Here is an 11,784-nt window from a genome sequence, read left to right as displayed (position 1 = left end):
TACAGTGAGATATATCACTTTTCAGTTTTCCTGTATTCCTAATGGAGCGAGTGACACACATGTGATTTAGTTTACAAATTAGTGATTTTATTTTTTGTTCTTTCATTTGAAACTTGTTCCTGTGCTGTACAATATGATATATCACTTTTCAGTTTTCCTGTTATAATAATTGAACAGGCGACACGTATGTGAATTCGTTTACAAAGTTGTGCTTTGAGTTTCTGTTCTTTCGATGGAAACTTTTTCCTGTGCTGTGCAGTGCGATATATCACTTTTCAACTTTCCTGTTATAATAATTGAACAGGCGACATATATGTGAATTAGTTTACAAAGTTGTGCTTTGCGTTTCTGGTCTTTCGATGGAAACTTGTTCCTGTGCTGTGCAGTGCGTTATATCACTTTTCAGTTTTCCTGTTATAATAATTGAACAGGGGACACGTATGGGAATTAGTTTACAAAGTTGTGCTTTGCATTTCTGTTCTTTCTTTGGAAACTTGTTTCTGTGCCATACAGTGCTCTTTAAAACTTTTCGGTTTTCCTGTATTCCTAATTGTGCGAGCGACACAAATGTGATTTAGTGTACAAAGTAGTGCTTTGGATTTCTGTTCTTCGGTTGGAAACTTGTTTCTGTGCTGAACAGTGTGATATATCAGTTTTCAGTTTTCCTGTTGTAATAATTGAATGGGCGATACGTATGTGATTTAGATTACAAAGTTGTGCTTTGCTTTTCTGTTCTTTCGATGGAAACTTGTTTCTGTGCCGTACAGTGCAAGATAACACTTTTCGGTTTTCCTGTATTCTTAATTGAGCAAGTGACACACATGTGATTCAGTTTACAAAGTAGTGCTTTTCATTTACGTTCTTTCGTTGGAAACTTGTTCCTGTTAGGAATAAGTTAGGGTTAGGGTCAGGGTTAGGGTTAGGGTTAGGTTAGGGCTCGGTAAGGGATAGGGGTAGGGTTAGGGTTAGGGTTAGGGTTAGGTTAGGGCTGGGTAAGGGATAGGGTTAGGGTTAGGGTTAGGGTTAGGGGTTAGGGTAAGGGATAGGGGTAGGGTTAGGGTTAGGGTTAGGGTTAGGGTTAGGTTAGGGCTGGGTAAGGGATAGGGTTAGGGTTAGGGTTAGGGTTAGGGTTAGGGTTAGGGCTCGGTAAGAGATAGGGTTAGAATTAGGGTTAGGGTTAGGGTTAGGGTTAGGTTAGGGCTGGGTAAGGGAAAGGGTTAGGGTTAGGGTTAGGGTTAGGGGTTAGGGTTAGGGTTAGGGTTAGGGTTAGGGACTTAGGGTTAGGGTTAGGGTTATATCACTTTTCAGGTTTCCTGTTATAATAATTGAACAGGCGACACATCTGTGAATTAGTTTACAAAGTTGTGCTTTGCGTTTCTGTTCTTTCAATGGAAACTTGTTTCTGTGCCGTACAGTGCGAGATAACACTTTTCAGTTTTCCTGTATTCCTAATTGAGCGAGCGACACACAGGAGATTCCATTTAAAAGTAGTGCTTTGCTTTTCTGTTCTTTCGTTGGAAACTTGTTCTTGTGCTGTACAGTGAGATATATCACTTTTCAGTTTTCCTGTATTCCTAATGGAGCGAGTGACACACATGTGATTTAGTTTACAAATTAGTGATTTTCTTTTTTGTTCTTTCATTTGAAACTTGTTCCTGTGCTGTACAATATGATATATCACTTTTCAGTTTTCCTGTTATAATAATTGAACAGGCGACACGTATGTGAATTCGTTTACAAAGTTGTGCTTTGAGTTTCTGTTCTTTCGATGGAAACTTGTTCCTGTGCTGTGCAGTGCGTTATATCACTTTTCAGTTTTCCTTTTATAATAATTGAACAGGCAACACGTATGTGAATTAGTTTACAAAGTTGTGCTTTGCGTTTCTGTTCTTTCCATGGAAACTTGTTCCTGTGCTGTGTAGTGCGTTATATCACTTTTCAGTTTTCCTGTTATAATAATTGAACAGGGGACACGTATGTAAATCAGTTTACAAAGTTGTGCTTTGCATTTCTGTTCTTTCTTTGGAAACTTGTTTCTGTGCCATACAGTGCGCTTTAAAACTTTTCGGTTTTCCTGTATTCCTAATTGTGCGAGCGACACAAATGTGATTTAGTGTACAAAGTAGTGCTTTGGATTTCTGTTCTTCGGTTGGAAACTTGTTTCTGTGCTGTACAGTGTGATATATCAGTTTTCAGTTTTCCTGTTGTAATAATTGAATGGGCGACACGTATGTGATTTAGTTTACAAAGTTGTGCTTTGCTTTTCTGTTCTTTCGATGGAAACTTGTTTCTGTGCCGTACAGTGCAAGATAACACTTTTCCGTTTTCCTGTATTCTTAATTGAGCGAGTGACACACATGTGATTCAGTTTACAAAGTAGTGCTTTTCATTTACGTTCTTTCGTTGGAAACTTGTTCCTGTTAGGAATAAGTTAGGGTTAGGGTTAGGGTTAGGGTTAGGGTTAGGGTTAGGGTTAGGGTTAGGTTAGGGCTCGGTAAGGGATAGGGTTAGGGTTAGGGTTAGGGTTAGGGTTAGCTTAGGGCTGGGTAAGGGATAGGGTTAGGGTTAGGGTTAGGGTTAGGGTTAGGGACTTAGGGTTAGGGTTAGGGTTAGGGTTATATCACTTTTCAGGTTTCCTGTTATAATAATTGAACAGGGGTCACGTATGTGAATTAGTTCACAAAGTTGTGCTTTGCAGTTCTGTTCTTTCTATGGAAACTTGTTTCTGTGCCATACAGTGCGAGATAAAACTTTTCGGTTTTCCTGTATTCCTAATTGTGTGAGCGACACAAATGTGATTTAGTGTACAAAGTAGTGCTTTGGATTTCTGTTCTTCGGTTGGAAACTTGTTTCTGTGCTGTGCAGTGTGATATATCAGTTTTCAGTTTTCCTGTTGTAATAATTGAACGGGCGATACGTATGTGATTTAGTTTACAAAGTTGTGCTTTTCATTTACGTTCTTTCGTTGGAAACTTGTTCCTGTTAGGAATAAGTTAGGGTTAGGGTCAGGGTTAGGGTTAGGGTTAGGGTTAGGTTAGGGCTCGGTAAGGGATAGGGTTAGGATTAGGGTTAGGGTTAGGGTTAGGTTAGGGCTGGGTAAGGGACAGGGTTAGGGTTAGGGTTAGGGTTAGGGTTAGGAGTTAGGGTTAGGGTTAGGGACTTAGGGTTAGGGTTATGGTTAGGGTTATATCACTTTTCAGGTTTCCTGTTATAATAATTGAACAGGCGACACATATGTGAATTAGTTTACAAAGTTGTGCTTTGCGTTTCTGTTCTTTCAGTGGAAACTTGTTTCTGTGCCGTACAGTGCGAGATAACACTTTTCAGTTTTCCTGTATTCCTAATTGAGCGAGCGACACACAGGTGATTCCGTTTAAAAGTAGTGCTTTGCTTTTCTGTTCTTTCGTTGGAAACTTGTTCTTGTGCTGTACAGTGAGATATATCACTTTTCAGTTTTTCTGTATTCCTAATGGAGCGAGTGACACACATGTGATTTAGTTTACAAATTAGTGATTTTCTTTTTTGTTCTTTCATTTGAAACTTGTTCCTGTGCTGTACAATATGATATATCACTTTTCAGTTTTCCTGTTATAATAATTGAACAGGCGACACGTATGTGAATTCGTTTACAAAGTTGTGCTTTGAGTTTCTGTTCTTTCGATGGAAACTTGTTCCTGTGCTGTACAGTGCGTTATATCACTTTTCAGTTTTCCTGTTAGAATAATTGAACAGGGGACACGTATGTGAATTAGTTTACAAAGTTGTGCTTTGCATTTCTGTTCTTTCTTTGGAAACTTGTTTCTGTGCCATACAGTGCGCTTTAAAACTTTTCGGTTTTCCTTTATTCCTAATTGTGCGAGCGACACAAATGTGATTTAGTGTACAAAGTAGTGCTTTGGATTTCTGTTCTTCGGTTGGAAACTTGTTTCTGTGCTGTACAGTGTGATATATCAGTTTTCAGTTTTCCTGTTGTAATAATTGAATGGGCGATACGTATGTGATTTAGTTTACAAAGTTGTGCTTTGCTTTTCTGTTCTTTCGATGGAAACTTGTTTCTGTGCCGTACAGTGCAAGATAACACTTTTCGGTTTTCCTGTATTCTTAATTGATCGAGTGACACTGATGTGATTCAGTTTACAAAGTAGTGCTTTTCATTTACGTTCTTTCGTTGGAATCTTGTTCCTGTTAGGAATAAGTTAGGGTTAGGGTTATGGTTAGGGTTAGGGTTAGGGTTAGGGCTCGGTAAGAGATAGGGTTAGGATTAGGGTTAGGGTTAGGGTTAGGGTTAGGTTAGGGCTGGGTAAGGGAAAGGGTTAGGGTTAGGGTTAGGGTTAGGGGTTAGGGTTAGGGTTAGGGTTAGGGTTAGGGACTTAGGGTTAGGGTTAGGGTTATATCACTTTTCAGGTTTCCTGTTATAATAATTGAACAGTCGACACATCTGTGAATTAGTTTACAAAGTTGTGCTTTGCGTTTCTGTTCTTTCAATGGAAACTTGTTTCTGTGCCGTACAGTGCGAGATAACACTTTTCAGTTTTCCTGTATTCCTAATTGAGCGAGCGACACACAGGTGATTCCATGTAAAAGTAGTGCTTTGCGTTTCTGTTCTTTCGATGGAAACTTGTTCCTGTGCTGTGCAGTGCGTTATATCACTTTTCAGTTTTCCTGTTATAATAATTGAACAGGGGACACGTATGTGAATTAGTTTACAAAGTTGTGTTTTGCATTTCTGTTCTTTCTTTGGAAACTTGTTTCTGTGCCATACAGTGCGAGATAAAACTTTTCGGTTTTCCTGTATTCCTAATTGTGCGAGCGACACAAATGTGATTTAGTGTACAAAGTAGTGCTTTGGATTTCTGTTCTTCGGTTGGAAACTTGTTTCTGTGCTGTACAGTGTGATATATCAGTTTTCAGTTTTCCTGTTGTAATAATTGAATGGGCGACACGTATGTGATTTAGTTTAAAAAGTTGTGCTTTGCTTTTCTGTTCTTTCGATGGAAACTTGTTTCTGTGCCATACAGTGCAAGATAACACTTTTCGGTTTTCCTGTATTCTGAATTGAGCGAGTGACACACATGTGATTCAGTTTACAAAGTAGTGCTTTTCATTTACGTTCTTTCGTTGGAAACTTGTTCCTGTTAGGAATAAGTTAGGGTTAGGGTTAGGGTTAGGGTTAGGGTTAGGGTTAGGTTAGGGCTGGGTAAGGGAAAGGGTTAGCGTTAGGGTTAGGGTTAGTGTTAGGGGTTAGGGTTAAGGTTAGGGTTAGGGTTAGGGACTTAGGGTTAGGGTTAGGGTTAGGGTTATATCACTTTTCAGGTTTCCTGTTATAATAATGGAACAGGCGACACATATGTGAATTAGTTTACAAAGTTGTGCTTTGCGTTTCTGTTCTTTCAATGGAAACTTGTTACTGTGCCGTACAGTGCGAGATAACACTTTTCAGTTTTCCTGTATTCCTAATTGAGCGAGCGACACACAGGTGATTCCGTTTAAAAGTAGTGCTTTGCTTTTCTGTTCTTTCGTTGGAAACTTGTTCTTGTGCTGTACAGTGAGATATATCACTTTTCAGTTTTCCTGTATTCCTAATGGAGCGAGTGACACACATGTGATTTAGTTTACAAATTAGTGATTTTCTTTTTTGTTCTTTCATTTGAAACTTGTTCCTGTGCTGTACAATGTGATATATCACTTTTCAGTTTTCCTGTTATAATAATTGAACAGGCGACACGTATGTGAATTCGTTTACAAAGTTGTGCTTTGAGTTTCTGTTCTTTCGATGGAAACTTGTTTCTGTGCCATACAGTGCGAGATAAAACTTTTCGGTTTTCCTGTATTCCTAATTGTGCGAGCGACACAAATGTGATTTAGTGTACAAAGTAGTGCTTTGGATTTCTGTTCTTCGGTTGGAAACTTGTTTCTGTGCTGTGCAGTGTGATATATCAGTTTTCAGTTTTCCTGTTGTAATAATTGAACGGGCGATACGTATGTGATTTAGTTTACAAAGTTGTGCTTTTCATTTACGTTCTTTCGTTGGAAACTTGTTCCTGTTAGGAATAAGTTAGGGTTAGGGTCAGGGTTAGGGTTAGGGTTAGGGTTAGGTTAGGGCTCGGTAAGGGATAGGGTTAGGATTAGGGTTAGGGTTAGGGTTAGGTTAGGGCTGGGTAAGGGACAGGGTTAGGGTTAGGGTTAGGGTTAGGGTTAGGGGTTAGGGTTAGGGTTAGGGTTAGGGTTAGGGACTTAGGGTTAGGGTTAGGGTTAGGGTTATATCACTTTTCAGGTTTCCTGTTATAATAATTGAACAGGCGACACATATGTGAATTAGTTTATAAAGTTGTGCTTTGCGTTTCTGTTCTTTCAGTGGAAACTTGTTTCTGTGCCGTACAGTGCGAGATAACACTTTTCAGTTTTCCTGTATTCCTAATTGAGCGAGCGACACACAGGTGATTCCGTTTAAAAGTAGTGCTTTGCTTTTCTGTTCTTTCGTTGGAAACTTGTTCTTGTGCTGTACAGTGAGATATATCACTTTTCAGTTTTTCTGTATTCCTAATGGAGCGAGTGACACACATGTGATTTAGTTTACAAATTAGTGATTTTCTTTTTTGTTCTTTCATTTGAAACTTGTTCCTGTGCTGTACAATATGATATATCACTTTTCAGTTTTCCTGTTATAATAATTGAACAGGCGACACGTATGTGAATTCGTTTACAAAGTTGTGCTTTGAGTTTCTGTTCTTTCGATGGAAACTTGTTCCTGTGCTGTACAGTGCGTTATATCACTTTTCAGTTTTCCTGTTAGAATAATTGAACAGGGGACACGTATGTGAATTAGTTTACAAAGTTGTGCTTTGCATTTCTGTTCTTTCTTTGGAAACTTGTTTCTGTGCCATACAGTGCGCTTTAAAACTTTTCGGTTTTCCTTTATTCCTAATTGTGCGAGCGACACAAATGTGATTTAGTGTACAAAGTAGTGCTTTGGATTTCTGTTCTTCGGTTGGAAACTTGTTTCTGTGCTGTACAGTGTGATATATCAGTTTTCAGTTTTCCTGTTGTAATAATTGAATGGGCGATACGTATGTGATTTAGTTTACAAAGTTGTGCTTTGCTTTTCTGTTCTTTTGATGGAAACTTGTTTCTGTGCCGTACAGTGCAAGATAACACTTTTCGGTTTTCCTGTATTCTTAATTGAGCGAGTGACACTGATGTGATTCAGTTTACAAAGTAGTGCTTTTCATTTACGTTCTTTCGTTGGAATCTTGTTCCTGTTAGGAATAAGTTAGGGTTAGGGTTATGGTTAGGGTTAGGGTTAGGGTTAGGGCTCGGTAAGAGATAGGGTTAGGATTAGGGTTAGGGTTAGGGTTAGGGTTAGGGGTTAGGGTTAGGGTTAGGGATAGGGTTAGGGACTTAGGGTTAGGGTTAGGGTTATATCACTTTTCAGGTTTCCTGTTATAATAATTGAACAGGCGACACATCTGTGAATTAGTTTACAAAGTTGTGCTTTGCGTTTCTGTTCTTTCAATGGAAACTTGTTTCTGTGCCGTACAGTGCGAGATAACACTTTTCAGTTTTCCTGTATTCCTAATTGAGCGAGCGACACACAGGTGATTCCATTTAAAAGTAGTGCTTTGCTTTTCTGTTCTTTCGTTGGAAACTTGTTCTTGTGCTGTACAGTGAGATATATCACTTTTCAGTTTTCCTGTATTCCTAATGGAGCGAGTGACACACATGTGATTTAGTTTACAAATTAGTGATTTTCTTTTTTGTTCTTTCATTTGAAACTTGTTCCTGTGCTGTACAATATGATATATCACTTTTCAGTTTTCCTGTTATAATAATTGAACAGGCGACACGTATGTGAATTCGTTTACAAAGTTGTGCTTTGAGTTTCTGTTCTTTCGATGGAAACTTGTTCCTGTGATGTGCAGTGCGTTATATCACTTTTCAGTTTTCCTGTTATAATAATTGAACAGGCGACACGTATGTGAATTAGTTTACAAAGTTGTGCTTTGCGTTTCTGTTCTTTCCATGGAAACTTGTTCCTGTGCTGTGTAGTGCGTTATATCACTTTTCAGTTTTCCTGTTATAATAATTGAACAGGGGACACGTATGTGAATTAGTTTACAAAGTTGTGCTTTGCATTTCTGTTCTTTCTTTGGAAACTTGTTTCTGTGCCATACAGTGCGCTTTAAAACTTTTCGGTTTTCCTGTATTCCTAATTGTGCGAGCGACACAAATGTGATTTAGTGTACAAAGTAGTGCTTTAGATTTCTGTTCTTCGGTTGGAAATTTGTTTCTGTGCTGTACAGTGTGATATATCAGTTTTCAGTTTTCCTGTTGTAATAATTGAATGGGCGACACGTATGTGATTTAGTTTACAAAGTTGTGCTTTGCTTTTCTGTTCTTTCGATGGAAACTTGTTCCTGTGCCGTACAGTGCAAGATAACACTTTTCCGTTTTCCTGTATTCTTAATGGAGCGAGTGACACACATGTGATTCAGTTTACAAAGTAGTGCTTTTCATTTACGTTCTTTCTTTGGAAACTTGTTCCTGTTTGGAATAAGTTAGGGTTAGGGTTAGGGTTAGGGTTAGGGTTAGGTTAGGGCTGGGTAAGGGAAAGGGTTAGCGTTAGGGTTAGGGTTAGGGTTAGGGGTTAGGGTTAAGGTTAGGGTTAGGGTTAGGGACTTAGGGTTAGGGTTAGGGTTAGGGTTATATCACTTTTCAGGTTTCCTGTTATAATAATTGAACAGGCGACACATATGTGAATTAGTTTACAAAGTTGTGCTTTGTGTTTCTGTTCTTTCAATGGAAACTTGTTACTGTGCCGTACAGTGCGAGATAACACTTTTCAGTTTTCCTGTATTCCTAATTGAGCGAGCGACACACAGGTGATTCCGTTTAAAAGTAGTGCTTTGCTTTTCTGTTCTTTCGTTGGAAACTTGTTCTTGTGCTGTACAGTGAGATATATCACTTTTCAGTTTTCCTGTATTCCTAATGGAGCGAGTGACACACATGTGATTTAGTTTACAAATTAGTGATTTTCTTTTTTGTTCTTTCATTTGAAACTTGTTCCTGTGCTGTACAATAGGATATATCACTTTTCAGTTTTCCTGTTGTAATAATTGAACAGGCGACACGTATTTGAATTCGTTTACAAAGTTGTGCTTTGAGTTTCTGTTCTTTCGATGGAAACTTGTTTCTGTGCCATACAGTGCGAGATAAAACTTTTCGGTTTTCCTGTATTCCTAATTGTGCGAGCGACACAAATGTGATTTAGTGTACAAAGTAGTGCTTTGGATTTCTGTTCTTCGGTTGGAAACTTGTTTCTATGCTGTGCAGTGTGATATATCAGTTTTCAGTTTTCCTGTTGTAATAATTGAACGGGCGATACGTATGTGATTTAGTTTACAAAGTTGTGCTTTTCATTTACGTTCTTTCGTTGGAAACTTGTTCCTGTTAGGAATAAGTTAGGGTTAGGGTCAGGGTTAGGGTTAGGGTTAGGGTTAGGTTAGGGCTCGGTAAGGGATAGGGTTAGGATTAGGGTTAGGGTTAGGGTTAGGTTAGGGCTGGGTAAGGGACAGGGTTAGGGTTAGGGTTAGGGTTAGGGTTAGGGTTAGGGGTTAGGGTTAGGGTTAGGGTTAGGGATAGGGTTAGGGACTTAGGGTTAGGGTTAGGGTTAGGGTTATATCACTTTTCAGGTTTCCTGTTATAATAATTGAACAGGCGACACATATGTGAATTAGTTTACAAAGTTGTGCTTTGCGTTTCTGTTCTTTCAGTGGAAACTTGTTTCTGTGCCGTACAGTGCGAGATAACACTTTTCAGTTTTCCTGTATTCCTAATTGAGCGAGCGACACACAGGTGATTCCGTTTAAAAGTAGTGCTTTGCTTTTCTGTTCTTTCGTTGGAAACTTGTTCTTGTGCTGTACAGTGAGATATATCACTTTTCAGTTTTCCTGTATTCCTAATGGAGTGAGTGACACACATGTGATTTAGTTTACAAATTAGTGATTTTCTTTTTTGTTCTTTCATTTGAAACTTGTTCCTGTGCTGTACAATATGATATATCACTTTTCAGTTTTCCTGTTATAATAATTGAACAGGCGACACGTATGTGAATTCGTTTACAAAGTTGTGCTTTGAGTTTCTGTTCTTTCGATGGAAACTTGTTTCTGTGCCATACAGTGCGAGATAAAACTTTTCGGTTTTCCTGTATTCCTAATTGTGCGAGCGACACAAATGTGATTTAGTGTACAAAGTAGTGCTTTGGATTTCTGTTCTTCGGTTGGAAACTTGTTTCTGTGCTGTGCAGTGTGATATATCAGTTTTCAGTTTTCCTGTTGTAATAATTGAACGGGCGATACGTATGTGATTTAGTTTACAAAGTTGTGCTTTTCATTTACGTTCTTTCGTTGGAAACTTGTTCCTGTTAGGAATAAGTTAGGGTTAGGGTCAGGGTTAGGGTTAGGGTTAGGGTTAGGTTAGGGCTCGGTAAGGGATAGGGTTAGGATTAGGGTTAGGGTTAGGGTTAGGTTAGGGCTGGGTAAGGGACAGGGTTAGGGTTAGGGTTAGGGTTAGGGTTAGGGGTTAGGGTTAGGGTTAGGGTTAGGGATAGGGTTAGGGACTTAGGGTTAGGGTTAGGGTTAGGGTTATATCACTTTTCAGGTTTCCTGTTATAATAATTGAACAGGCGACACATATGTGAATTAGTTTACAAAGTTGTGCTTTGCGTTTCTGTTCTTTCAGTGGAAACTTGTTTCTGTGCCGTACAGTGCGAGATAACACTTTTCAGTTTTCCTGTATTCCTAATTGAGCGAGCGACACACATGTGATTTAGTTTACAAATTAGTGATTTTCTTTTTTGTTCTTTCATTTGAAACTTGTTCCTGTGCTGTACAATATGATATATCACTTTTCAGTTTTCCTGTTATAATAATTGAACAGGCGACACGTATGTGAATTCGTTTACAAAGTTGTGCTTTGAGTTTCTGTTCTTTCGATGGAAACTTGTTCCTGTGCTGTACAGTGCGTTATATCACTTTTCAGTTTTCCTGTTAGAATAATTGAACAGGGGACACGTATGTGAATTAGTTTACAAAGTTGTGCTTTGCATTTCTGTTCTTTCTTTGGAAACTTGTTTCTGTGCCATACAGTGCGCTTTAAAACTTTTCGGTTTTCCTTTATTCCTAATTGTGCGAGCGACACAAATGTGATTTAGTGTACAAAGTAGTGATTTGGATTTCTGTTCTTCGGTTGGAAACTTGTTTCTGTGCTGTACAGTGTGATATATCAGTTTTCAGTTTTCCTGTTGTAATAATTGAATGGGAGACACGTATGTGATTTAGTTTACAAAGTTGTGCTTTGCTTTTCTGTTCTTTCGATGGAAACTTGTTTCTGTGCCGTGCAGTGCAAGATAACACTTTTCCGTTTTCCTGTATTCTTAATTGAGCGAGTGACACACATGTGATTCAGTTTACAAAGTAGTGCTTTTCATTTACGTTCTTTCGTTGGAAACTTGTTCCTGTTAGGAATAAGTTAGGGTTAGGGTCAGGGTTAGGGTTAGGGTTAGGGTTAGGTTAGGGCTCGGTAAGGGATAGGGTTAGGGTTAGGGTTAGGGTTAGGGTTAGGTTAGGGCTGGGTAAGGGATAGGGTTAGGGTTATGGTTAGGGTTAGGGTTAGGGACTTAGGGTTAGGGTTATTGTTAGGGTTATATCACTTTTCAGGTTTCCTGTTATAATAATTGAACAGGCGACACATATGTGAATTAGTTTACAAAGTTGTGCTTTGCGTTTC

This window comes from Meriones unguiculatus (genome assembly GCF_030254825.1).
Source record: "Meriones unguiculatus strain TT.TT164.6M chromosome 13 unlocalized genomic scaffold, Bangor_MerUng_6.1 Chr13_unordered_Scaffold_34, whole genome shotgun sequence".
Taxonomy (NCBI): domain Eukaryota; kingdom Metazoa; phylum Chordata; class Mammalia; order Rodentia; family Muridae; genus Meriones; species Meriones unguiculatus.
The sequence above is the reverse complement of the archived record's forward strand: the minus strand, read 5'-3'. Positions refer to the sequence as shown.